The sequence below is a fragment of the Mustela erminea genome, chromosome 1 (genome assembly GCF_009829155.1).
Source record: "Mustela erminea isolate mMusErm1 chromosome 1, mMusErm1.Pri, whole genome shotgun sequence".
NCBI classification, from domain to species: Eukaryota; Metazoa; Chordata; class Mammalia; order Carnivora; family Mustelidae; genus Mustela; species Mustela erminea.
The window spans coordinates 39038976-39066286 of record NC_045614.1 but is presented as its reverse complement, the minus strand read 5'-3'; the positions used below and the strand labels follow the sequence as shown (position 1 = coordinate 39066286).

Below are 27311 nucleotides of genomic sequence, written 5' to 3'. Positions count from 1 at the left end.
TCCCAGGAGAACACTTGGAGGAGACTTCCAGGTTTTTCCTCCTCTTTAGGGGTTGATAACTTTGACAGTTGGCCATGAGCCCCATGCTGGGGTGAGCAGGGCATCCCGGGAGGTGCACATCCCCCGCTCCTGACTCAGACTGCCTGAGTCCTGTGGGCAGTCACCTGGTTTTCTTAAATAATGTATCCATTTTGACAGACTGGTAAGCTGGCCTCCCCAGGCTTACAGAAATGTACGCTTGATGTCATTGTTAAGTATTGCTCAGGTGAGATCTCCTTCTGCCAGTTCCTTCCTCCTTCTCATCATCAGTACCTTTCTTATTACAGAATATATGCCTCTGTAGGACATGTTCTTTGTTCTAGACTTTTCTCATCCATGTCAGGCGTAGCCAGACAGAGCTTCAAGAAGATGATTAATTAGATAGAGTTGTGGTAAGGGGTCACGACACAGTAACAGAAGTCACCCTCGTGACGGCTTCTGTGCTTTCCTCTGACAATGCTTTAATCAAGGCATAACAAGACATTTTACAGACTGTAATTGAAATTACAGCACCCCCGTGAGGTAGGCATTATTATCCTCATTTCTCATGGGGACGGAGCCCAGCCTGGGGAAGCTCAGCATTACCAGTCAAATGGTGCCATTGGAAGAGCCAGTTACGTGCCGCCCCCCTGCCCCCAACGAGGGATGTGTTCCCACACCAGCCTTGCCTGAGCAGGGCCTGAAATGTCCCGAACCCACAGCTGCCTTTTGCACTGGTGACCTGCTGGTGGGAATACCCACTTCTCCCGCCCCGCCCTGTAGTCAATGGCGAGGTCTGAGAGTAGCAGACAGAGAGGTTTTCTATCAAAAGGGCACAGAGACCAGGAGCCTGGGGTTCAGTAAAGCACTGGACTTGGAGGCAGGTACCTCTCGGGTGAATATACAATTAGTGGATTTATTTGTGGGGGTTAGGTGGGTTTGTGTGTGCTGCTGGGGTTGCCAGAGAGTTGGATAACATTTGTGGAGGACAGCAGCTTGCGGGGTCACCTTGAGCCATAAATACAAGTCACCTGTATATATTTGGAGTTCCTTAATTTGGACCAGAGGAAGCCACATCACATGGAGATTTAAAACACTGTAGGGCGCCCGAGTGGATTTGTCTGTTAATGTCTGCCTTTGGCTCGGGTTGTGATCCCAGAGTCCCCAGATCGAGCCCTGAGTTGGGCTCCTGACTCAGCGGGGAGTCTGCTTCTGTCTCGGCCCCTCCCGCTGCTCATGTTTTCTCTCTTCTCTCAAATAAATAAATAAAATTAAAAACAACAACAACAACAACAACTTTGTAGGCGGTAGCTGGCTTGAATCTTCCATTATGAGTGTGGAATACGATGAAACTAAATGGAACTTACTCTGAGTGAAGTCTAGATTTCCAACACAGATGAGACAATTTCCCTCTCATATCTTAATGGATTTTTAAACATGATGCAGAATTTGGTGGAAGACACTGAACTTCCAAGTATACGTGAATGGGCTCCCCTCCATGACATTTTGTATTAGCCAGTCAGCCGGTGACTGGAGCTTCCCATGCTGTGAACACTGCCCTCCGCGTCGGCCTGGTGTGAAGACATGATGGTATGAGGCCCCGTGTGCCCCTGGAAAGCCTGGAGCACTCCTGAAGGCAGGTGGAAGGTGTTGTTTGAAGTGAACCATGTTTTATTCTTCTTGAGAAATTCCTAAGCTGCTTCCGTGACAGGGACATCTAAACAGAGTAACCGGATTCCCCTGCCTGACTGACGTAGGTTTACACAGTCTCCATTTTTGCCCCCATTTCAAACAAAATGGTAAATAATTTCATTTCCAGGCAAATAACAATCCCATTTTTCTATGCTGGCGGGTCTTATTTTAATGAGCAATTTGCTTTATCCCGTAGTACATTAGCAGAGTGTTTCCTGATCTTAAGCAGCAAGTGTTTACGTACAGTCCTGTAGGGTCTTGACAACTTTCTCTCACTGAAGAGGACATCATTTAAGGCATGCACTCTTATGGGAAGGCCCTCCTAGCCCTCTGGTAGTCTTGATCCCTCCCTCTGTCTGAAGGGAGGGCCACATATTTTGCAGAGGGACAAGAGCCCGTTTTTAGACACTCCCCAGGAGACTCTGAAGCTCAGCCAAGCTCCCTGGGTAGGAGTATTGGGAAGTGATGACACCACAGACCTGTGGCCCCATCTTGTAAGACTGATGTTGCAATATGGCAGTGCCTGCAACGTGTCTCCGATGTCATGTGTGGTTGCCACAAGCGCTCTTCCCGGTGTCATTGGTTGGCCTGGGTTTTTAGACGAGATGCTACTTTGACATTTTATGCAGGATGAGAATAAGTTCATCAGCCCACCTCATTCTAATACGAAGCAAAAGCCATTGTGACTGAAACAGAGAGTTCAGTGTGACTCACTCCACCATAAAATAGGCTTTGTACGTGGAGTTCCGAAGCGATTGGTAACTTGGGGGCACCATTTTATTTTAGTCAGTACTGATAAAAGTCAAGAGTGGACCAAGTCTCTTTGAGCCCCACGAAAGAACCGTAGACCTCCCTGCCCCCCAAAGAGCAAGGTCCGAGCATCGATGTTGAAAGTCGCAGATTGCCAGATGAAGCTATTTTGTGCAAGTCTTTGTTGTCATTTTACCAGCTGTTTCTCCCTCCTTTAGCTTGTCAGTGCTTCTCCCACCAGTCCAAGGCAGTGCCATCAGACGATTGTATGAAAGGAATTTGATTTAATTCCCCGTATCGTTCTTTTAACTAGAGACAGCGTAAAATCAAATTTGGCTAAGCTTACAAGGGTGCCATTTAGAATGATGGATTCTCCCAACTACGAGCACATGGTGTAAAACTTTTATTTTCCCCTTGCTTTATTTTAAGTTAAACGTGTCCCTTGGAATGGCTGGACTGTTGACAATGTATATTTCAAACAGGCTAGCAATGCCCTCTGCTGTAATTGAAACTTCCAAAAATGAGCTGTACTCCAACTTTTAAAATATTATTTATGACCTGAAAACCCTCCCTCCTCTAGACGAGGTAAATGGCTTGCTAATATCAAGAAGATTGGACCTGATTTATTATTTTAGGATCCACTCACACATTACCTTGCTTCTTAAGATCTAATGGTCAGGAATGTTGTAAAAAATAAAGCACATTAGCTTTCATTTTTTAAGAAAATTGAAATCAGCTTACCTCCCAGATTAATTATCTAATTCCTCCAAAATCATACGTGTTTTTCTGTGTGTTTGGTTTTCTTAAAAAGATTGGAAAGTGAATGTTTCATTCTAGTAGTGCTTGAATTCAGGGCGCTTAAAATGATTTGATTTTGAGCGGTGTACTTATTGGCAATGATGAGATTTTTTAAAAAATCTGTATTATGTGAGGGGCAGAGATGAAGAGGGAGATTGTCTTTTACCATTCTGTTGGCAATGATTATAAACATCTTTATTAATTGGCAAGAGAAGAAAGCTCTCTTAGGAAAAGAAATAGAGAGATCCCTTCATGTGTTCCCCTGTAGGAGTAATTTTTACCCCTTGTCCAATATTTAAATACTGCTAGATGTCCATCTGCATACCCTTCCTGGGTCTCTAAACTAGTGTATGAAGCATGACCTTGTAACTTGCTTTGTTTATACATCTGTCAGGACAATATGTTATCTTTCCTTAAAAATGCAAATGTGCTCCCTGCAATACAGAGCTCTTCAGTCAACAAATAAATTGAGGTAAAGACTGTACCTAATACCCATTTAATTTAAATTCATTTTATAAACATAAAGACGCCTTTTAAGAGAAGCTTTAATTCCTACTAGCACCTTGATTTGTGGTTGCCATGGAGAATCAAATCTGTCATTTGACAAGAAAAGTCACCCATTTATGACAGCACTTTATCTTGTCTCTCCAGGGGAAGAAAATGTCAAAAGTGAGAGCAGAAAAAAAATAAAGCCTTGAAACACCAGAATTTCTTGATTTCATTTTTATTATTCAGCTATCATATCCTTTCTGATAATAGCAACTTGGTGAAAATAAATAATGTTCCTACAGTAAAATCAAATATTTCCTATTGGAATGGACAAGGTTCTTTGTGACTGTCAGTGCTGTGAAGTCTGGCAAGAAATAGTGTTATTAGATAAACCTACGGTGCCCAAATCCCATTTTCTTTTCATTATAGTGTCAAAATAATTATACCTGTGTAATTTGGGTAAGAAATTGCAGAATAAGTAAAATGGTCCATTGCAAGAGATTGCTTTACGCTTGTGTTCCTTACAGGGTGGGGTTTCTACCAGCTGAAGAAATAAATGCTGGGCGAAAAGTATTTTCATTTGAATAAAGATGTAGAGTAGGTCTTCCATATTATTTGCTAAATGGGTAGGTAAATGCTGTATTCCGTTACTTTCCCCCACATACCTATTTTGCAAACCAGTAAAAAAGGTGGAATATTTCACCTGGTCATGAACTGGGATTTTTTGTATTTTCCCAAAGATATAAAAAAAATATTTCAGCTGATCTCATGCTTGTCCGGGCTTTTGAAAACGGAGTTGCACTTTAAGAGACTGAAAATATTTAAGGTTCTGATCCAAATCTGATCCATTGATTCCTTACGGCTTGCCACATGCCCGTGTGATGCTTGTGTAAGTACTATGTATATGGACACATGTATGTTGGAAGGATATTTGCCTGCCTGCTGCATTCATAGTTAAACTCTGACTCTTTTTTGAGATTTGCATTGCATTAAACAAAAATGTTGGCGTTCCGCTTTGATAAGCACATGAAAATAATCTGGGCTGCATCTTTCTCGAGGGGCAATGTTTTTTTATTGTTGGAGTATTATACAGCTTGATGTGGTTCAGAAATGAAGTAATCTTGTATCGATGAGATAGCATTGTAATAGCAAGCCCTTTAGTGAAGATTTAGTGTAAATATCCGACTGGTAGGGGAGCTGGTTTCTGGAACAGTTGTGCTTCTAGGAGATTACAAAAATGGAGAGGAAAAAAAGAAAGGGCTGAACTCTCATTTTCCTGAAATTGGCGCGTGGTGCTGGAGTTGTAGCCAATGCTGGTTGGGATCTGCTGTGCGGAAGCCTCCAGCCCCATAGTTCCTGTTCTGTGCGCCCATGCGGGGGATGGGAGGCAGGGCGTGTTTGCTGAAAAGAGGAAAGTGGGGAGACAGAATGACTATGACTTGTGGCGAACAGTCCGCCCAATAAATATCAATAAAAATGTAATTTACACACATATCTTGTGATTGCCTCAGTCGTGCATGTTGGACCAACTGCGTGTTTTTACCCAGTGGTCGAGCCATTTCCCTTACTGTTTGTGTGCATGGGAGTTCTCAGTTTGTCTAAACGTGAGACGTAATACACTGAAGTATGCTTTAAAGGGATACGCTCGAAATACGAATCTGCAGCTGCACTATGGTTCTGAATTAAATGCCATCTTGTTAATTAACAGTTCTCTGTTTGGTCATCTCCTTTGATAAAGTTGTTACTTTAATATCATGGAGATGCAAATGAAGATGTGGACAGGACCCCTATCAGGACTCTCTCCTCAGTGATCACTGAGCACTGAGTGTGTTTGATGTGCGTACCTGGTACAATGTGTCCACACCGACTGATAATCAAATGGCAGTATAACACCACAGTCAGAATTTACCTCGATGTTCTAGGATTGTGTGTCTAGCCATGAGGAGGATTTGCCTGAACCCAGTGTGCCTGCACATATTAGGTGGGGGGGTTTGGGGGGAACTTTTATTTTATTAGATTTTTAATCTTTAAGATTATACTTGAATCTTATTAATACAACTTTCTGTGATTTCTGATTTCTGTGAATTTGTGAATGCTTTTCTTTATCTGTTTTTTTAAGTTTCCTAGTGAGGATTAGCAAAGACATTTAAGAACATGGTAAAGATGTGTGAATGATAAACTCTGCCTTCAGCAGCCTGGAATTCCGTTAGCACTCTCAAATACCCATCTTTATATTCTAGTATGAGAATCCGTGTTTGTGTGTTCTCCTTTCTTTGAGGGTAAATGACACATGTCTGAGAAAAGTTGCCAGGGCACTCCTTTTCATATGGGGCATTTTCTTTAGCAGTAACCTACAAACACCCTTTGTTTAAAAATAAAGCTACTGATACTAGTTGACATAGACCTTTTTTTAAAAAAAAAAACAAAAAACAAAAAAAACCCACAAAAAAAAACAGAAACAAACCGACCCTGACTTGCTGGTATCCCACAGGTTGATTTTTAGAGGCTTTGCCCTCTTGTTAATAATAAAAAAAATACTTAGCATATTTAGCCCTTGCTGTATAGGTGAGTCACTGTGTAATTTAGGTATCTCACAATATTTCTGCGAAGTAGGAACTGCTGTAATCCCCAGGCTCCCGGGAAGAAACTTGGGCTAAAGAAGGTACATACACTGTCCTGAGTCTCATATGCAGGGAGGATCTCGGATTTGAACAGCCTGCTCTCACGGCCCCCAAGGGAAAAAAAAAAAAGAGAGAAGGCTGAGGGTCAAAGGAACACTTAAAATAAATTTTGGTCGCTGTTGTGATGCTTACCAACTCGTGTAGAACGTACCAGATCAGTACATTGTGAACTAAACCTCATGTCTGAAAAATTAAGAGTTTACAGGAAAAACCGGCACTTTTCTCTGAATGTAGCTTCGTTGCTTCTGCAATAATGAAAGTAACAGAAAACCTTATTTACATTTCAGAAATAGTTTCCTCAAATTTCCTGTTTTGCCAGGCTTTTGTGTGTCCCCCCTCTCTTTCTCTTTCTTTGTTGTTCCTGCTGCCCACATAGAAAGCCAGAACAGCTCGTCTGTCGACTCCACCAAGGAGTACGAGCAGGACAGGCCTGGCCGGGGAGGGGCTCTTGCTGCCTCCCAGATCCTACGGTCCTCAAAGCAAGGGCAACTGCCGTTCTTTTCACGGACGGGCATTTTCACAGACAGGCATTACCATGCCTTTCGAAACCTCAGCTTGCCATGACTTTAGGACCGTACTTTTTCGAAACGCTTTGTCCAAGTTACTATACCTGAAGGCTCGCTTTATTGTTTTATTAATGTAGTCAAATTATAGTCATGTCTTAATAACTTAATTGAATGAAAAAACACTTCGGACTGAAAAGTGAAATGGTCGTGTTCCTTGGACTGTCTTTGCATCTCCCTGCGGCTCTGCCGTGGCAGATAAAGCAAGCGTGAGAGCGTGTGGGGCTCTCCCCACGTCCCCGCCCATGACTATTACTGATGGTGCTTTTCGTTTTTAGGGAAACTGCATCAGGGAACTTGAAACTGGTTGAAGTATAGCCCTTTACAATATTTTGACTTTTCATATTAAGGAGGAACATTTGGGTTTTCCTCCCAACTTAAAACTTGGGACTCAGGGTGCTTGGGTGGGCTCAGTGGGTTGAGCCTCTGCCTTCGGCTCCGGTCATGGTCTTGGGGTCCTGGGATCATACCCCACATCGGGCTCTCTGCTCGGCGAGGAGCCTGCTCCCCCGCCCCATACTTCTCTGCCTACTTGTGATCTGTCAAATAAATAAATAAATAAATAAATAAAAATAGTAAAACCCCCCAAACTTGGGGCTCTAAAGGCATGAAGTGAGGGAGGGACTGAGAAGCAGACGCGTCTTCCTTCTTTCTCACAGTGCAATTAGTGAATTCTTTGAAATGCTAACCCAGTTCAACTCTGGATAGTTTCATCGTTCGTTTCATCCAGTTTGTATCAAAAGCAGTGTGTTCTTGAACATTTAAGGGGTTTTTATTTAGGGCCCCTTTGAGAGCTAGTTTTCACGTTTTCTTTAATTAAAAGGGAAGGGTGTTTAATGACTAAAAGCTAACATGTAGTGGGTTATTTATTGCCCCTTGTTAAAATCCGTTGGCTTGGATCTAGGTCAAGAGTGAATATTGGAATTAAGGACAGTGTTTGCGTTCTGTAGCTGGTCTGTTTATTTCACGGGGGTCTGAACAGAGAGACGTCCTCGGGTTGTGTGTGCCTCTGTCTTTCAGGTGGGGGTAGGGCGGGGTGGGACGTGCGCTCGTGCAGACATTTCCACGTCTGCCTGTCGTTTTCTAAGAAGGGTTTAGCACTAAACGCTCACACGGTACTGAGAATGTACACATTTTCTCTCAGAGATCGACTATTTGTAAGGAGATGTGTATCATTCATTAGAATTGCACAACAGTGTCCCTGCCCCATTTACTCTGGGGCGTATACAAAGCTATGGCATGCTTTTCAAAGTTTCTGCAGAAAACTCAGTTGCACTATGTTGATCACGTTAGCCATGGATTGAAACCAGCCCATAGCTGTAGCCCAGAACAAGATGCACGATTCGAAGTTGTGCAAGCTTCTCAAATTGTAGCGGACCCCACAACTCCCTTAGTGCCAGTGATTCTGATTCATTGGATCTAAGAAGGGACCTAGAAATCTGTGGTCTTTGTTTGTTTTATTATTTTTTTTTAATAATTTAGTAAATTCCTCTTGTATTCTGTAGACTTTTACGTAGGTTCTAGAAGTCACAGCATCATCCTTACGATCCCATGGTTAAGAGCAGTTCTTCTAGGTCAGTGTTCCTCTTTGCTTTCTATGTATAGGACTCTGCTGTGGATTTTGTTAAGAATGTAGATTCTAAGTCTTTAGGTCTGGGCTAGGGCCTGGAACCCTACATCCTTAATAAGCTTCTAGGTCATGTCCATGCTGTTTGTTTGGGCCACACCCAGGACACCGAGATGCAATCACTTCTATGGCAGAGTTTCTGAAAAGGAAGGAAAAAATTTAAAGCAACTCTCTGGGTGCTTTTGTCTGTGTGGTTTTCTCTCGAACACCTGTTTCTCTCTGCTTCATGTCCTGCTTCAGGGTATAGCCACGCCTGTGAACAGTAAGGAGTATTTTCACAAGAAGTGAAAATACGGGTGACATTCCTCACGTATGTGGAGGCACAGAGGATCTAAATGAGCCCCAGCAAGCCAGACTCCGATCATCCTGTAGGAGTGTAGTTCCTTCCACGGGATGAAGGGGCCAGTAAGATTCTCTGGGGATACTTTGTTGGACCTCTTCTGCTGCTGCTGTTAGGTAACAGAGCAGAGCAAATTCAGTCCTGAACTCCAGGGTTGCTGGGTTGGGGCATCTTGCAAAATGGAGGTGAGAGAAGAAACAATCTAACGGAAGGCTTTGGCTGCTACAGTATGAATACTTGCTTTGTAAAGGATCTGACATTGGAAGAGGTGACTCCGAGTCACGCCTGCGACAGGGTGGTAGTCCCTTCCAAGCTTGATCTCATCATTGTCTTAACCACAGACACCTGGTTCATGAGGAGTTTTTGGACTTTATCTCTTTGTATGAAAAGGGATGAGGGGAGCCTTTACTTGAAGGCTTTTTTTTGGCTATGGAAGGTGGAAGTTATGGGAGGGTGTTGGTGTCTGAGCTTGGCACATATCCGTGGATTCCCTTTATTCAAGGTCGCCTGTGAAGAGGAGTGTGACCGTTGGGTTCCGTTCTAAAGTTCAGCCACATTTTGGGCAAGCCGTGTCTTCCATGAACATAGGATTCTAGATCCTGGAGGTGATGGGGATCATCTCAGTAACTCTGGGCAAGTTCTCTGTGTTGAAGTGTGGGGGAGGTTGGTTTCCTTTGTTAAAAAAAAAGCAAGAGTTAGACTCTTAAATGCACTTTATGAGTCCATCACTATCACACACTCTTTGCTCCTTGGGTTGAAATCCTATTACAGCTACCCTTTGATTCAGCTTACAGGGCTGCCTTGATCACCCTGTGATTCTGCTTTAGCTGTTAGGATAACCAAGGGAACCGGTTCTCAGAGTATTCATTTACATGTGTCATTCAATCTGAAGAAAGTGTCTGAAAATTCATGTTTTAAACCAGTAACTCCCTTGCCTGGTAGGCATGTAGGAAACTTGGAGTTGGTAGAGATGAGATTGAGGGAGGGATCCTGCTTTATTCTTGTTGTCTGTGTTTAACTAGCTGTTACTGACATTTATCTCAAAGCTATATACGTGTATTCTTATTCTTTTTCCCCTTTCTTAGGAAATATGGAAGTAGGCAGTGTGGGAACGTTGAGTAACTGGCTTTAGCATCACTGAGTGTAATAGAGTCTAGAATTTGGGTACCAGAAGTAACTTGAGGTAGTCCATAGTCCAGGGTATCAGACTCGGTTTATTCTGGGGCCCACACTGGTGACTTGAAAGAAGTGAGCCAGCTGGTTGGAGAGAGTGGAGAACAGACAGCATCCCTGTTTCACTCCATCCAGTCCAGGTGTTTCCAGGACTTGGGGCCACGTCGATGCCAGAAGACAGAATAGAGTCTTATTACCAAGAGTGGTCTTCGAATACATTGGAGATTTGTTCATTTATCCATGGGGCCTCCACCGAGAGAATGAGGAAGGAAGGGAAGGATAGAGACCAGTGTGTGGAATTCATTTACACTTTCTGGAAACACTGGCTGATTTTCCTAGTAGTGGAAAGCTATCACACAATGACATTTCATTGCACTTGACTTGGGAGGGAGGCAGGTGCTCCTACTCTGCAACCATCAAAGAATGATAGGTCTTGACCGAGGCAGTGTCCACACTCAAAAATGTATGCCTGTCCCTCACAGACCAGCCCTTTTGGATATTAAAATATAACAAGAGCCTCCTTTGGGTCGATAAGCCTGAACCTCATCATTTATCCCGGAGAGAATAAAATTACACCTAGAAACTCACCACTGCTGTGCCAGCTCTGAATTTTCCCTGTCTTGCCTTGACGGTTCTGTGGATCTTTGTCATTAAAAAAATGAGATATCATGACCTGCAAATCCATGGGTTTTCCAAATGGCTACCTATAAACATAGCTGCAACCGAACGGATACATTTACATTTGCCGCCCTTGGCTTGGGGATTAACTCAGTCCTTAAACTCCTGGCTTTTTAGTTTTGAGACTAATTTGTACAGTGTGTAAGGAAATTCTGTAGAGGAGAGCTTTTCATGTTCCCTTTAGAGTTTGCTTTGATGGCAGTATTTCAAAAGATACATGGCGGTAGGTATTAGAAATAGATATAAATTCAACTTTTGGAGGCTCCAAGGGTGTTTAATTTTAGCGACCTCGCAGGTAAGACTTTTGCAATTGCACATACATCTTTACCTTATTGGCGCTGACTCTTGCCGCAGAGAGGTGTGTGACCACCTGCACGGGAGATGCACGCCTTCATAAATGAGAGAGGTGTAATTCTCTTTTCTTGGAAAGCTGCACCCCAGGAATCCATTGTTTTACTTGTGAATTACCAACCCGAAGGTAGCATGGAGTTAGCACATACATTTTTATTTGGGGTTTTGGCAGTTCCTCTTCTAGCTGGAACATTTTTCTTTTTCCCATTTGACAATGGCTTGGTAATTTAACACTTAGACAAACGAGACTCAGTTTGTCTTCCTTTATGGTTCTACTATGTCCCCCTCATTTTCTGTTCGCGTTTAAAATGGGGGAAGGCCCCTTGACGTGTTTGTCCCTCTGTTGAAAAGAAGACGGTCCAGCCCTAATGCCCTTGCACCATCCCTCTGCCTCCCAGCATCCTGAGCATTTCCAAACGCCGGGCACTTTAATTACTGTATTGTTCATCAGGTTAAATTGCATTTAATTGGCTTTGTGTTTTGTCTTTTTGTTTCGATGAAAGGAATATTGGGGGTATTTAAAAAAGCCCATTGAAATGAAGCTCTATCATTTAAAACACATATAAAAATTCTTTAAGATGGCTTTTATTCTGGATCCCTTTATCTTCCTTCACAAGCTTTCTGAGAATAAGTAGTGCATGTTGGGGTTTATCTTTGCTTTTATGTGCTCTAGCCACATGCTTAACATTGAGCACGTTTGAGTTGCATTTCATTGGGCTCTCACAATCCTTTTATAAAGGGACTGATCTGTTAACATCACCCTCTTTAGATCTAGCAGACAGGATGTTCCTCCATACAAAGAAGTGCTCCCAGTCTTTCTGGCCGGCTAGTAAGTGAATGATTTCAGGCCTGGTGGGCAATACTTGTGTCCATGCGTAACACAGCCCGACCACAGTAGTAGGCAGCTGCATGTAATTTTGAACTCCACTCATTGAACTGTAATAAAACAATATAAGCACTGCTTGGGGGGAAGATTGGATGCAGTTATCCTTACACAAGGCTCGGGCATATGAAAGCAGTGCTGGCTGACAAGAGGATTTTGAGATTTGATTTTGATTGAATTGCAGAATTGAACAGGCCAGGAATGTCAGTGGAAGGCTAAACGCCTGTAGTGCCATAAAGTTTTATTCATGTGAGGCTTTCCAATATCCAGTAGATGGATTATTGGAAAAGGTGTCAAGGGACATGAAATGGAAGTGCCCAAAACATAAAATGTAGGCAGGAGGGAAAAATTACTTCTTGCTTAGTATATAATTAGGTCTAAAAAAAAAAAAAAAATTCTATAAAATTGTTTATTCTGCCGACCCCTCCACACCCCACCCCTCTTCAAGGAAAAAAAAATGACCAACTCATCACATCACTTATTTTATTCTTTCAGGAGAAATTGAATTTAACGGTATTTAGACAGGAGCTTCTCTTATGCTATTCTTTACTTCTGTTCCATATTAGCATTAACAGAGTGATAGGCTTCCTTCAAAAGAGAGGGGATGGTGAGCCACGAGGGTCACCGTGCACTGGACACCGTGACCTCTCGTGTTCATCAACAGGAGAGCGGCCCGTGTTCACACATCCTGACATACGGACACACTCCGTGCGGAATTGTGCCTGCAATTTGCATGGAACCGCTGATACCAGTATCCATGGGGCATTCGCGAGTGGTGTTCGTTGGTGATGAGTGAGCCCTTCCGCAGAGGAGTTACAGAGACGGGAGGGTGGGGGAGAGCCACGTTTATTACATTTTGGTCTGGTTCTTTACCTGTGGGCAGTGTGTCTGCTCCTATCGTTAATGACGCCTGTCCAAAACCTTCCAGCATGGACGTAAAGAAACACCTGTAAAAGTTTTCAGTTTGGAATCTATTGGTTTAAACATTTTCTTTCTTTCTTTTTTTTTTTTTTTTTTTTTTTTGTTTAAACATTTCTAAGCAAAGTGGTTTCAGTGAAATCATCATCGAAATGAGGAATGTATCCAGAATGACAGTGGTATGCAGGTGTGATTTTTCTTTGTCCTCCTCCTACCCCTTGTTCTAATGTATTATGTATTTAGAAACATGTTTATTTGTAAATGAGGCTTTGTGAGGTTAAAACGGAAAACCAGAAAGGAAATTTTGAACAGTGAGGGCCTTCTGTTTGTAAAGCCCCTTTTCCCTTTTATGCTCAATTCTAAAGACTCGGTGTGCCTTAAGTTACCTTTCTGTTTGTAAAACTTTTATTTACACCATGTTCCATAAGCTCTGTGTTAGAATGCATTTAGTTCTACTTTATTATTATTTAGTTTTTACTAAAAATAAACTCTATGAATATTTATCTAATCAAACAATGACTCATTTACAAGCAGCCCTTGAAAAGAAAAAAGGAGTCTTCAATTTGAGCGGTCAGAGTGCATGATCAGTAAGTGAGCCCTCTTTTCTTTTACATTGCATTTCCTCTTCCTTTAGGGCTTAGGCAAAAATGACTGGGATTTTCTGCTGTTGATGGAGTTAAACTTAATTTGTGGGGGACAAGGATAAAGATTGTGTAGGAAATGCTCGCAAAGTTGCACAGGGCTGCCTTTGAACTTGGTAAGATTCCAGGAAATTGTCCCTTGCTTAGGCCGCTCCCAACTGTGAAATTGTGGTCTTTCATAGGGAGAGATGTGTTATAATGTTACCCACGAGTTTACATCTTGGTACCTCCTCGCAAGTCACTGCCACACACATGAATGCGTGAAGGTCACATGGGACTTCCGTGTCCCTTAACCATGGACCAGGGTGAGGCCGGCCAGGATCAGACTTTATGGAGGCACTTAGTCTCAGGTGCTGACCTTGAGCTTGGCCTGATTTTGAGAGTGAGCTCCTCTTTTGAGTTTGTATCCCTGGCACCTTACTTGCTTTCCCTAGCTCTTGGCCATGTATAATCCCTTTGGAAGGCTCCTTTTGGGCTGCATGTTTGCCATAGAATAAAATCTTTGATCCGGGTGAAGCACCTCTACCTTTTTGCTGTTTTTGTAATCTACCCCATGTTTCTTATCAAAATTAAGAAAATGTGATTATACAGTATTGTCTGATTACTGTTTCCATGCTGCTTTTCTGAGCTGGCAGGCATTCTGCTTTTGAACTGAAAAGCAGTTTTGCATTAGGTCTGGTCATAACATGTATTTTTTTTCTTTGATCCCATGGGAGCTAGGGTTTGACATTGGCCAACAAACTTCGCATGCCACACACCTCATTAAGTTGTACAGTTGCAAATGGCCTCCGTTAAAAAGACATGTGCTGGCATCACCACGCTCAAGTTTGCTAAGCAGGTTTGAAAGGATTAATACTTGGCAATTACTTGGCTCTGAAATTGTGGAAATGGTAATTTGGTGTTCAAAGCGGAGAAGTTAAGTTTGTAATGGGCATCTTAACTCAGGACAGTAAAGCAGTTGGTAAGAACAGTCTGCCTCTGACACAGTTAACTACCACCTACTGGGTACAGATTTCCAGTTAGGTGCTCTCTTTGAATTCCTTCCACTTCATTCTCCGGGAAACCTGGTTTAGTAGGTTCCATTATTACCTACTGGTTTACAGATGAGGGAATCACTGCTTGGAGAAATGAAATCATTTGCCCAAGTTCACGGCTCAAAAACAACAGAGCCTAACCCTTGAGCTCTTAATACCAATTCTCGTAACCACTGCCTAACCCTTCCATTTATTGTTCAGGGACATTATTGCAGGTACGGTCTGCCTTTTGGAAGAGGTACCAGGATTTCCCTCTTAAGACTTGCTTCTATCTTATAAGTCAACAGCCTTATTATATCTCCACAACCTGCAGAGCATGAAGCGCCCATACCATGTGTTTGTAGACTCAGTGCGGTAGGATTTTGTACATTTCTTTATGGAAGCCGTTCAAAGAGGAGTGTGTAAGGGAAAGAGAGGCAGTGGGGATGCTGAACTCTGGTCGGGGAGAACGTTCTCCCGCTAGAGCAGGAGGGAACGGTCAGTCACTAAGATTGAGGTGTTAGAGGGAGCCCGCTTCTGCTCTGGGCTCTCTCCTCGGGCCTGGCAACATTCACTTTCCTTAGCAGGGAAGCGTTTGGATCCATCCAGCCATGAGGGGTTCCGTGGGGTCTGGCACTGACTGATGAATGAAGCCTCTTTCGTGAAGCTGAAATTGGTTTGAGAAAACTGGAAGAATGAGTCATTTCACTTTCTTCTCTCAGAGCATGCCTACACTTGCCTCTGGTTGATTGTAAAGCGTTGAAACTTCTCTGATCCTGAGTAGGACAAAAGGGAGAGAAACGGATATCCACCTTCCTGAATCCTGGTGAGTATGCAAGTTTAATAAAAATGTATTGAAAAGGCTAGATTCTTTTGGAAGAACTCTTCTTAGATCTGTTATAACCTGCAACTTAACAGGTAAAGCACTCCGAGCATGGATGGCCTTCCTTTGAATAACTTCGCTGTTAACATGAAGCCTCATCCGCATTTTTTTTTTTTTTTTTGAGTAGTTTGCTGTATGATAACTGGAATACAGGCCTTGTTGGTTTCATGTCTCAAATTGGCATTAATGCCATGGAACAAGGCCCCTCACCTCTTTCCTTTCAGCGTCACTGATTTCCATTTGGATTTGACCCTCACTGCATGGGATCAGGTTGCCAGTCCCTGCCCAGGTACCTCCCTTCCTCAGTGTGTTGATCTCTAACATGGGCATTATTCTTTGTTCACTCTCCTGGGAGCCTTGTGCAGTCAAATGCTCTACCACTGAGCTATACCCCCGCCTGGGAGCCTTGTGAATGAAGACAGTAGTGGTGGCTGCAGAGCTCCTGGTCGTCCAATGGCTGAACATAAGCAGTGGTCATTAGTGGTGTCTGCGCAGAAGTAGTGTAGACAGAGGTGGTCGGGCCATGAGTACGTTTTGTTTGACTTGCACGGTGTTCTAAATAAGATGTTTGAATTTAACACTTATATTCCCTAGGCTTTCCTACGAAAGGTCTGGATTTCTGGTTTCTTCTGACCAATCAAAAGGTGTGGGAACACCCTCCTTTCCCCCATGCAGGGGCCAAGGTGCCCCTTTGGATGGCACTTGTCAGGCTGTTCTGTTAGGGATGCCTTCTACCACTCCCTGGTGTTTGATTCCCTGCCTGACTGCATTTTCCCTGGCCCCTGTGGGCGCTTGAGTTTGCAACCGTGATAGAGAGTATGTCCTGAAATGTAGGTACGAGGCTACAGGAATGTGTAGACAGAATCGGTATTGACAGTTGCTCCCGCTGGGAAATGTGCAGCTAGATTTGTGCAAAGTGCCAGTTTTTTTAATCCCTTAAATGATTTAAACTTTCTGGAAGCTGTGCATCCCATAGAAACAATGGGATCCATAGAGAAACATACTCATTGGAGAATTACAAGGCATATAATTTTGTCTTTAAATTCTTACGAGTGAATTGTAAGAACATGACTTCATAGGAACCTCTGAGACATTACAGCATTTTAATAACCCTTCACTGCTACATGTGATTCTTCATTTTTACTTTTATTAATTTTTTTTTTTCCTGTGTGTGGCAGTGGGTGCCCAGGGCACCTCAGCTCTGTCTCCTCCTCCACCCTTGTGTGCCTCAGGCAAGCCGCCTGGTTCCCTCCCTCCCCAGGGCAGAGGCTCCAGGGGCATGTCCTGTCTGCAAAGGGTTTACGAGGTTCACCCACTCCTTCATTCTCGAACATGCTTTTTCCCTGCTCATTACCTTCCCTGTTTCCTCTCTTGCTGCCAACAACACATTATCTCCATCTACAACCTGGGCTGCTACCACCACCGCATGGGCCTGCATTTCCACAGTTAACATTAAAAAAAAAAAAAAAAAAAAAAAAAGGAAAAGGAAAGGAAAGAAAAAATCAGCAGTGCCTAAGAGTGGTAATAGCTTCCTTAGAAGCCAATCTCGGCAAGGTGGCAGAGCCCCCATTTCTCCATGGGGCCCAGGATTCTTAGACAAGAGCAAGAGCTGTCTTCTATTCATCCATTTATTCATTCACCTGTTCTTTCCAGTAGGTATTTATGGAATGCCCATTATGCTATGGAGCTATGTTAGCAATACTGTGTGAAAATAGACATGTAGCTTGGTCCCATTATACAGGCCTAAATAAGAAATGAAAGCTATCAAGAATGCAGCAAAGAAAGGCCCGTATGAAAGGACAGATAGGCTCTTATTTTTGAATGTCATGGAGTTCAAACAATCTTAGAATCTCAGAACTTGAGAAGTTCTCTGAATTAGGTTCATTTTTGTATTTCAAAAACTTTGGGAGGCAGTATATTATGTCGTTGAAAGGTAGCAAACAAGACACTGGGGCTTCCGTTTGCATTGCCAACAATATGGGTGACACCTCTTGAGTTGTTCAGTGTACACCCTTCTCAGCTGTTCGGGGCAGCCCTGATTCAGACGGAACTGAGTTAGAGTTCTGCTTTTGACACATACTGTTAGTGAACCAGCATGTGTTTCTTTGGCTCTCCCAGATTGGGTTTTGCCTTCTGTAAAATGGAGGTTATTATAGCTGCCTCACAGGTACCATAGGTGAGGACTAAGGGGAAGAGTCATATCAATGCCCTTTGGGTTGGGTCTGCTACATGGTTGAGAGATAGTCATCGTTGCTATAAGTGGAGGGAATGATCTCCTTTTGCATATCATTCCCAACCCAGCCACATGATGCACTTTGAAAAGGATATCCTTCACATTGGTTTTCTAGAAAATCGAGGTCACCGACTGGTTTCCTTCTTGAACCCTTTGCCCTGCGGTCCCCACGGGCGCCTCCCCTCTGCCCCCATCCCGAGGGCTGAGTTACAGCAGAGGCCTGTACATAGCATCCCTTGCAAGTGTCAGTTGCCTTCTGTCTGCAGCAAGCCTGTTCGATTCAGGCTGCTTATCTGATCCAGAGAAGAAGCCGCCCTCCTCAGCCCTGGGGAGGCCCGTTGTGGGCTGGCCCGTACTAATACAATTATGAAGGTTAACAGGAAAAAGTGGGGTCCAGGAGCAATTCCAGGCAGCTGGCAGTCCTGCTGAATTGGAAGCGCCCCACCAATGAAAACTGCAGCAAGAAGCAAATTAAACCTCCTATCTGCCATCTCCCTCTCTTTTCCCCCTTTCCTGTTTGGACTTGAAAGGCGATTGGAGCCAGGGCCCTGACAGTTGACGGAAGTGCTGCAAGGAGAGAGTATTTATTTACAGTGAGTCGTGGCGATGCTTGTTCAGGATGCGGTTTCTTGCAGGAAGCTCTGTCCCCACCCCCGGGTTTGATCATTTCTCCAAAAAAAAAAAAAAAAAAAATCCTTAATTGTTTGAGGCCTCAACTCTGACTTGGAGCAACACTGTGTAACCTGTCTGTACTTGGAGGGTTTGCCGAGTGCACCCATGTAGGAGGGCCTAGAGCAGGGCAGTCGGCAGTCAGCCGGCCCAGCTCCCTCCAGATGTGTTTGGACACAACAGTATAACCATTAAGCACTTAAAATAGGGAAGTAGGCTGAGTCGCATGTACTGTAAGCTGTGGTTGGCGCGGCCATCCCGATCGTTCACAACAACCAGAGCCAAGTGAGATGGTTGCGCCGGGTGCTTCAGGGAGAAATCCCTTTGAGGTGAAGGCAGAGGCTACGGTACTTGAGTTGTGAACCAGTCTGGGCTGGGCTTGTGTGAAGGCCCTCGCAAGGAGGCTGGGTGCCGGACTGCTGGTCCAAATTTTGGGGTGCCTTTGGCCGTTGGGGGAGTCTCGTAGGTCATTGGGGGAGAGAAGGGTGCCAGGGAAGCAGTATTAGGCAGAAGAGTTCATTCTGGTATTTTCTTAAGTTATCATACTATAGTACCTGGTGATTTTCTCATAAACTGAGAAACAGCCTCTGTTCTTCACAGAACATGCACACACGGTGAGGAAGAAACACAGAAGGATATAAAATGAGAGTGAAATGTCCCCTCCCCAGGTTTTCAGCTCGCTTCTCTAGTCATTGAGTTCTCGGGGACCAGCACCACCAGCATCACCCAGGAGCATGTTAGATACAAGTTCCAGGGCCCCAGGAGGTACCTGCAGAATCAGAGAACCTGGGGTGTGGCCTGGAAATTGGTGTTTCATCGGTCTTCCAGGTGATTCTGGTGCTTGCTAATAAGTGAGAACAGCAGACACAAGGGAGTGGCTCATGACAGTGGTGGTGGCTCAGAATCTCCATGAGGCCTGGCTTGTTAAAGTTGGGTGCTGGAGTCCCAGCCCCGAGATTCTGACTCCATAGGCTGCTCACGAGGCCCGAGAATCTCCTTCCTTAGTTTCTTCCATCATCGTCATCGTCGTCATCGTTATTATTATTATTGTTGTTGTTATTTGCCAAGCTTCCCCACCCACCATTCCCTTCCCTTCAGGAGTTTTCTGATAGAGTGATCTAGGATTCAATAAACCCTGACTTTGGGAGTGGCTGTGATTGTTGTTAAAAACAAATTCCAAACTCAGAACCAAAACCATGGGATGGAGGCAGCATCTCTTACTTGTTGAGGCCATCCGTGCCCAATTGGGTGCCTGATGATACCCACAGTACAGAGGACCTTGGCACCCATGTCACTTTTCCCAAACGTCCTAAGTGCTCAACCCATTACAGGAGACTTGTGACTGATTTAAGCAAACCAGGAATTCATGCCTCCCTTTCAGAAACTCTTATAAGTCTGCCAAGATTACTTGGACCTTCTCAAGATTCAGAGGAAATTGCAAATGTCCTCCTATAGGTGTCTCCTCCAAAGTGTTAGTTGATATCTTATTTATTTATTTAGTTTTGGCTCCCAAAGATCTTTAACCATCTGCAAAAGGGGCTCGTTGGACATAATTTTAAGCAGATCGTCTTTATTTGTAAAGTACGACAGACAAAGGTGACAGGTTTTTGTTTCCCACCACTTTGAGGCTCTGTTGTCCTAGACAAGTGGATACAAAGGTGCTTATGATGTATGCAGTCCTTGTGTCAAGGAGGTTGCATTCTGGTTGGCTCATGGTGAAGACAAGAGATGTAGGTGAACTTACCACATAGACCTGGTACAGAAGGAAGGCAAAACTGGAGTGTATGGGAGAGCTTCACAGAAGTAGTGTGCCAAGCTTGAGTGGGTTCTTAAGGATGAAGAGGAGTTGGCCTGGGTGGTTCGAGAGGACTCATGTTACAACCATGTTACAGGCAAGAGCCAGGAGCTGGAGATGTATCGGGCTCTGCCTCCTGAGATACTTCATGTTTGGGAGTTCTTCCAAGAGGTTTGGGAGTGACTTTAAAATCATACTTTTAAAAGATTAAGGGAACTACAGTGAACAGACATTATTATATCAGTTTCATTGTGTACATAATGAATCAACAATGATCAACATTATGAAATGCTTGCAGTAAGTGTAGTCACCATCTGTCATAGTACAAAGTTACTATAACACCACTGACCTTATGCCCAGTGTTCTACTTTCCAGCCGCGTGACTTAAGAATTTTAAAACCGGAAGTATGTCCCTCTGCATCCCCCCTCCCTGGTTATGTCCATCCCCCAATCTAGGAGTGCTTTCTGAATTGGAAGATTCTGGTGAAGATACTAATGGGTACTTAGTTGTTAAGGCCCTCTTGGTGTAAGTAACATTAGGCAGAATGGACAGACCTTTATAACCTAGAACAATGGTTTATCTTAAAACTTTCCCCTTGAATCTCAAGGTTCTTTCATAGTTCGTGTGAGGTTGACAGGCTGCTCCAGTGCTGGAGGGGCTTGAGTGGGAATTGCCTGGTGTAACTGTTGCCTATGACAGCCTTCTTCCCAGTGTGTCTTCTTGAAGTTGGGTCTCTTGATGTGCCGCTCAGAGTCCTAGAACACTGGGGTTTAGGAAGTAGAGGTAAGAATGCCACTCTGGCTTATTTAAAATCCCAGCAGTGGCCTTAATTTTGGATTGCTCCTTGACCTCTCCAAATGTGTTTCTCCAATAGGGCTAGGGTCGTAGCAGTATCTCACTTACAACAGTGAGAACAGAATCAAGTAATGGGCAGAGAGCATTTAGCATTCCACCAAGCAGATGAGAAGCTGCTTGCTCTACAGGCTGCTCAGAGACACATGTAGAAGGAAGACCAACACTCACCACAGACCTGGTGTCTGAATCCCAAGGCCAGTCTAGCGCAGGATTTTTCAACCTTCACACTGTTGACATTGAGGGCCGGAAAGTTCTCTGTTGTGGGGGTTGTGCTGCGCATTGTGGGATTGTGTAGCATTGTCCCTGCCCACATCCACTAGCTGCCAGCAGCATTCCCTCCTGTCCCCTGTGTGACAGCTAAACTGTCTCAGACATTTGCCACACATCCCCTTGGGGGTTGAGGGTCAGCAGCACAAAATCATTCCTGAAGAGAACCATTGATCCCGACCACACTATATCAAGGGGGTGTGCCCTGATATGCAAATTTATTTACTCTCATGGAGGCACAGCTAAATTAGGTCTCTCATTGAGAACATGGAAAAAGAAAACAGGAGGGGCACCTGACAGAATGGTTTTATGCTGTTGGCCTCAGAGAATGCAGTTCGTTTTTAAAACAACTAGTACTTTAAAGTCCTGTCATCTCACAGGAGAGAGGAATTGCTGATGTACACGTGGTCATTTTCAAGGCTTTGCCTTTAATACCAGCTTTACTTCAAAATCCAAAGAACAGAGTCTTTGACTTTTTTCAGGATCTTTTTTTCTTCTTTTAAAAATTTTTAATTGTGGGGGCGCCTGGGTGGCTCAGTGGGTTAAGCCGCTGCCTTCAGCTCAGGTCGTGATCCCAGGGTCCTGGGATCGAGTCCCGCATCGGGCTCTCTGCTCAGCGGGGAGCCTGCTTCCTCCTCTCTCTCTCTGCCTGCCTCTCTGCCTACTTGTGATCTCTCTCTGTCAAATAAATGAATGAAATCTTTAAAAAAAAATTTTTTTTAATTGTGTTAAAATACATAAAACATGAAACTTACCATCTTAAACTGTTGTAACGTATACAGCTCAGTAGTGTTAAGAATACTCATGTTCACACGATTATGCAAGCGGTCTCCACAGCTTTTCCATCTTGCACAACTGCAACGCTCTGCCCATTAAATAGTGACTCCCCACCCACCCCCCAGCCCCTGGCACCCACCATTCCACTTTCTGTCTGTGAATCTGACTACTCCAGGTGCCTGATAATATGTGGAGTCATACATGGTTTTCTTTTCTGTAACTGGCTTATTTCATTTAACATAATGTCTTCAAGGTTCATCTGGGTTGTGGCCTGTATCACAGTTTCCTTCTTTCAAGGCTGAATAATATTCCATTGTGTGTTTAGATCACCTTTTGCTTATCCATTCATCCACGGGTGGACACTTGGGTTCTTTCTACCATTTGGCTCTTAGGAGTAATGCTCCTGGGAATCTGGGTGTACAAATCTCTCTCCAGGTCCCTGCTTGCAATTTTTGATTATATACTCAGAAGTGTAATTGCTAGATTGTGTGATAATTCTGTATTTTCTTCCTTTTGGCCTTTTTTAACCAAGGGAAATGGAATCCACAGCCCTTGGATCCTATTCCTGCCCTTTCTTCAAGCTTCTCATTACCTTGCTACTGCCCTTGACCCTTCTTCCCACCCCCTTGCTTGTACGCACGTGGACCTGCCAAGACGGCAGGGACCAGTACAAGGCAATCATTTGCATCCGTGGCCCGTGGTGGCCGGCAGCGCTCACGCAACTATGAACAATCACACTTGGATCACTCTGTCACCCGGATCCGTGCCGCCTGACTCACCCCTGTGTCTGTGGAAGCACGTGGCCTGGCTCCCTCTTTACCCATCTGACACCTACCTGGACGGTCCCATCCCTGTGCAACTGAATGAAGAATGAAGAGGAAGAGGTGTTGCGAGAAGGGCCAGACCATGCCTTTTCCCCTCACGAGTACTTTGGACAGCCTGGCCTGGCTCCTCCCCAAGGCTGCACTTGTTGCTTTCCTCTGAAGAGCACTTTATCCCTGCTCCCTTCCCTGCAGCTCTGTGGTCCTCAGAATTTCCAGCTGGGTGTCACCAGTCAGGGTGCGGAGGGACGGGTGGAACGTGTAATTTACTGATAAATCCGGTTCTGCCTTGACATTCTTGGTGTAAGAAAACAGGAGAGCAGAAAAGCAATATGTTGAAAAGCTTGTATCTATGGAGACTGCTTTCTTCCGCCCTTTTTTTTTTTTTTTTTTTTCCCAATTAGACAGAAACCTCCCTAAATCTGTGTAATTCTGTTCACACAATGGGCCTACCAAGCCTTCTGCCTGAGGACTAGATCTTGGCCATCAATACCCCAGGTGTAAAAGTGAGTCCAAAAGGCCCAAGGGAGGGACAGTCCCAATATTTGGAATCCTAAGTGGAGGGGAGCCTGAAGAAGGCGGCCAAAGTCGAAATCTCTGCTGTGCTATGATGTTCAATCCTTTTGTGAGCCAGGGGTTCCTCGCTGATGGCCAGGAGGATGGAGAGTCAGTGGAGATAATGGAATGCACAGGGACTGATGCCACAGCAGGTGACTCTTTAAAGGTGGATAAATAAAGTGGAAATAGGACTAGTCTTGCTGTTTTCACATTTTAAAAAGTAATCCAAAAACACCAGTTCTTGCAGACCAGTGTGGCTTGTATGAAACTAGGTTGCCAGAAAATGAAGCCGATGGGGCAGCGTTCTTTCCTCCCTTCCCCCTCCCCTCCCCCCCTCTCTTCCTTCCTTCCTACCTTCCTTCCTTCCGAAATCGATTTTTTAACAGCCCAAGAATCCAGTGCTGAGCCAAGCCAGACATGCTGTCCATAAAGGGTCTTATGTTACTGCGTCCGTTCTAATTCCTGTGAGTAAATTCGCTGGATGTGTGCATTTTCCTGAAGGTAATACATATTTCTGTTATTTTCCTCTTATTCCATTATTTTTGTAGAAATACTGGAGGCAGATTTTAGTGCTGAATCATGCAAAAATACATTATTTCTGAAAATAATTCCTTGTCATTTTCCTTTTTTCCTTCTCTCTTCAGAGGATCTTAGGAGCTTTCCTCAGTTTCCCCTTCCACTCCGTCTCATTTAAAGAGCATTCCACCTGTTGGGAACAGGCTATTCTTTTTGTCTGCAGGGGGATCCTATCCCTTTGGGACAGCTCCTTTTTTCTCTGATCTTTTTTGGCGGGGGGTGGCGTCTCCTGCGCCCCATCTAGATGAGTCAGCTCTGACTCCTGGTCTGTTGGTGGCTTCTTTTCTTTTCTTCTTCTCTTCTCCCTCTCTCTCTTTTTCCCTCTTGTCCTCTCTTCCTTCTTTATATCCAACCTGGGGCTTGAACTCCTGACCCTGAGATCAAGAGTTGCGTGCTCTGCATCTGAGCCAGCCCAGTGCCCTGGGGCTTCTTTCTTTTCATTCCAGAGGTACCACAGGACTTCTTCTTTGAGCAGAGGATAATCTCATGCTTGGAAGCTCATGCCCTTCCACACTTGGGCCCAAGTTTCCTGCTGGGTTGAGAGAGATGATGGTGGCAGGCCATTGCCGAGTTGTATGACAGCCTCTTTCTCAGGGAACGTTCAGAGCCCTTCTGTATCTCTATGCTGAGAGCCCACTCTACTGCCCCCTTAAAGATACTGCTAAATTTTAGTAGTGAATACATTTTGTTTTCAGAATGATAATACCAAGTTTGTTTCCTATCAGCTTTGTATGTGAAGGCCCATTTCCCCAAATGCCACTAATAAAGGAAATTCTATGTGAAAATGTTTCCTAATTTGATAGGTAAAAAAGAAAAAATATGGTCTTAATTGACATTATTTTGATGGGTAGTGGGGCTGAGTTTTTGTTTTCTGTGTTTTGGATAGGTTCCAAAGTTACCCCAAGTGAGATTGTTGTAGTAGACATTTTGCATTATTCCTGCATACACATCTCCACTCAGGCTAATAAAGACTTGGAAACAGATTCTGGTTTCAGGATCTATCTGGTGCATTCTTGTTATCTGTCACTCTTTGAGGATGGGGGCTAGGTGTGGTTTATGACTGCCGTTGATTTAACACTAGTGGGCTGATGAAATTAATCCCTGAAATTTTTCTATTCTACTCTTTTTAGTATTGTAAGAGGTTATGTGAATCTATTCATAAGGGTTTTATGGAAATATATGGCATTGTAATAGGGACCATATTTTATGAATCTAAAACAAGGATTTCTGATTTTGTGAGAATGAATCATATTCATAGGGACAATGGGTGGGGCATTTGAAATGTGGACGGTGGTGTAAAATCCGGAAGACATTATTATCGTTAAGAGTCAGCAAGTCCTACACTATGATCCTCAGACCATGGTTTCCTCAACATATTAATTTGTTCCATGCAGAAACTATTCTCTGGTTAAAATAAGCTGGGATGCACTGTTCTGTACCAGGCTGAATATATTTTATTTTATTTTTAACTCTAGGGCTTTTCAGACTTTAGTATAGTAATATGCATTCTTGATGTCAGAAGGAATTCTGAACATAGGTAGAGTTTCCCAATTCAAACCTTTTTGGTGGGAATGAGGACAATGCCTTTTGATGTATTGAAGGACACATACCAGGAACACAGTTTGGGAAGTGTTTCATTGGAATAATTATACATTTTTGCAGGACATGAACTCACACTCTTGGGGGTTGAAAATCCAGAAATGTTTCAGTTGTGGAATGAAAAAGTGCTCATGTATGTGGAGAGTCCGTTCTTTTCCTTTCCCTTTCCTTTCTGTTTTCTTTTGGCCTCGGAGTCTATTACTCTAAGTTCTTAAGAGAGAACAAGTGACAAAACTGAAAAATCATTGTTTGCGTGTGTGTGCACGTACACCCAGGAGATAAACCCTGGCTATGGAGATGAATATTTATTGCTTCAGAGAATAGCCTCCCTCCCCCCCGCCCCCCAGAATGAAAGGTAGCCAAACCAGTCTCATTGCCACACTTTGTTTGATGTTTCTTAACTTAAACATCATATAGTAACGTTGATTTATGGACTGTTTTGTGGGAGACGTCGAGTTGAGAAAGAAGAGCAGGTGAAAGTTTCTTGAATTCAAAAGTCTCCACTTCAGTTGAACAGGAGAGAGAAAAACTGAACATTGAAAAAAACAGAGGTATTTAATTGTCAATTTAAAAATGGAAGAAGTGCCAGGAAGCTGACGTGTGAATTGGTCCCCTCCCGGCCTGGCTGTAGGAGATCAAAGGAGAGAGACACACAGAGGCAACAGGGGTCTGTACGTCAAGGGGTTTAAGCTCTTTTGGGGGGTCCTGAGCCCCTTTGTGAAACTGAAAAGTTCCTCTGGGTGTTTGTGTAACACAAAAGCTCACTCTTCTGCCCCCCAGAAGTAATGACTTTGATGTTTGGTCACATTCACCTCTTCTCTGTTACCTTTAAGCAAACATTCATGATGAAAGTGGGGTCCTCTTATCCCACAGCTCAGGCCTGGTTCCTCCTCTCACGGGGTTCTACTCTGTCCTCTCTCTGGGGCTGCTGTTTTATGCACGTGGGTGTCTGGAAGGGATAGAATGTGCTTTTGCCTACGGTTCTTTATTTTGTGTAACTGGCGTCACGACGTACCAGGGCACTCACGGTTTTCAGGCTGTGGCCTCAGGTACTTCCTAGTCCCTGGAAGCCCATTTCTAGGCTCACGTTGTAGAGGAAGCTAGGACTTGCACGGAGTCCGGTCCAGAGAGTGCCCTGTGACAGGCAGCGTGCAGGGGTCTCACTAAAGCAGAACCAGGAGGGAGGGCTCTCTGGGGGCTGTGAGGCTGGCTGAGGCAGGGGAGTCCGTCCCTCTGGGGCCTTTACAATCGAGGCCCCAGGCCTCACTCTTTCCTGTAGCTTCCATTTGTTATTTAACTTATACTTCCTCATGGTGGCTTATCTTTTTAGATGTATGTGGCCTGCTTCTATGCCTGGACAGTAAACTCCTTACCAGTGAAAACTCTCATTTTGTGGGGCCTTTGCCTCTCCTCTTGGGTGCCTTACCTAAGAAACATAATATTTTGTGGGTTTTTTTTTTTTTTCAAGTGGTGAGTAGCAGAAACGTTTATTATGCTGTTAGGTCCTGAAATAATTTTCAAAAAACTGAACTTGGGGGTGTATGAAGATAAACGATGGTGACTGACCCCAGCCGGGAAGCCGTACCATGGCTTGAGCTTTTACTTGGCCAGGCTCTGTGACTGGTGATAAGTGAGTGCCCCCACCCCCAGCATCGTGGGGGA

At 44.1% G+C, this 27311-nt stretch overlaps 1 protein-coding gene across 6 annotated transcripts in view; it reads left to right on the top strand.

Moving 5' to 3' along the window:
• Nucleotides 1-27311, top strand: part of FOXP1 (forkhead box P1) — a 579941-nt gene that overhangs the window by 112552 nt on the left and 440078 nt on the right. The window contains exon 1 of one of the 6 annotated variants that reach the window (XM_032359557.1): nucleotides 15338-15441. The exons of the other annotated variants lie outside the window; for them this stretch is intronic. The gene's annotated coding sequence lies outside the window, so the exon portion shown is untranslated. Of the gene's footprint in view, nucleotides 1-15337; nucleotides 15442-27311 lie in introns of those variants that run through there. 6 annotated transcript variants of the gene reach the window in all.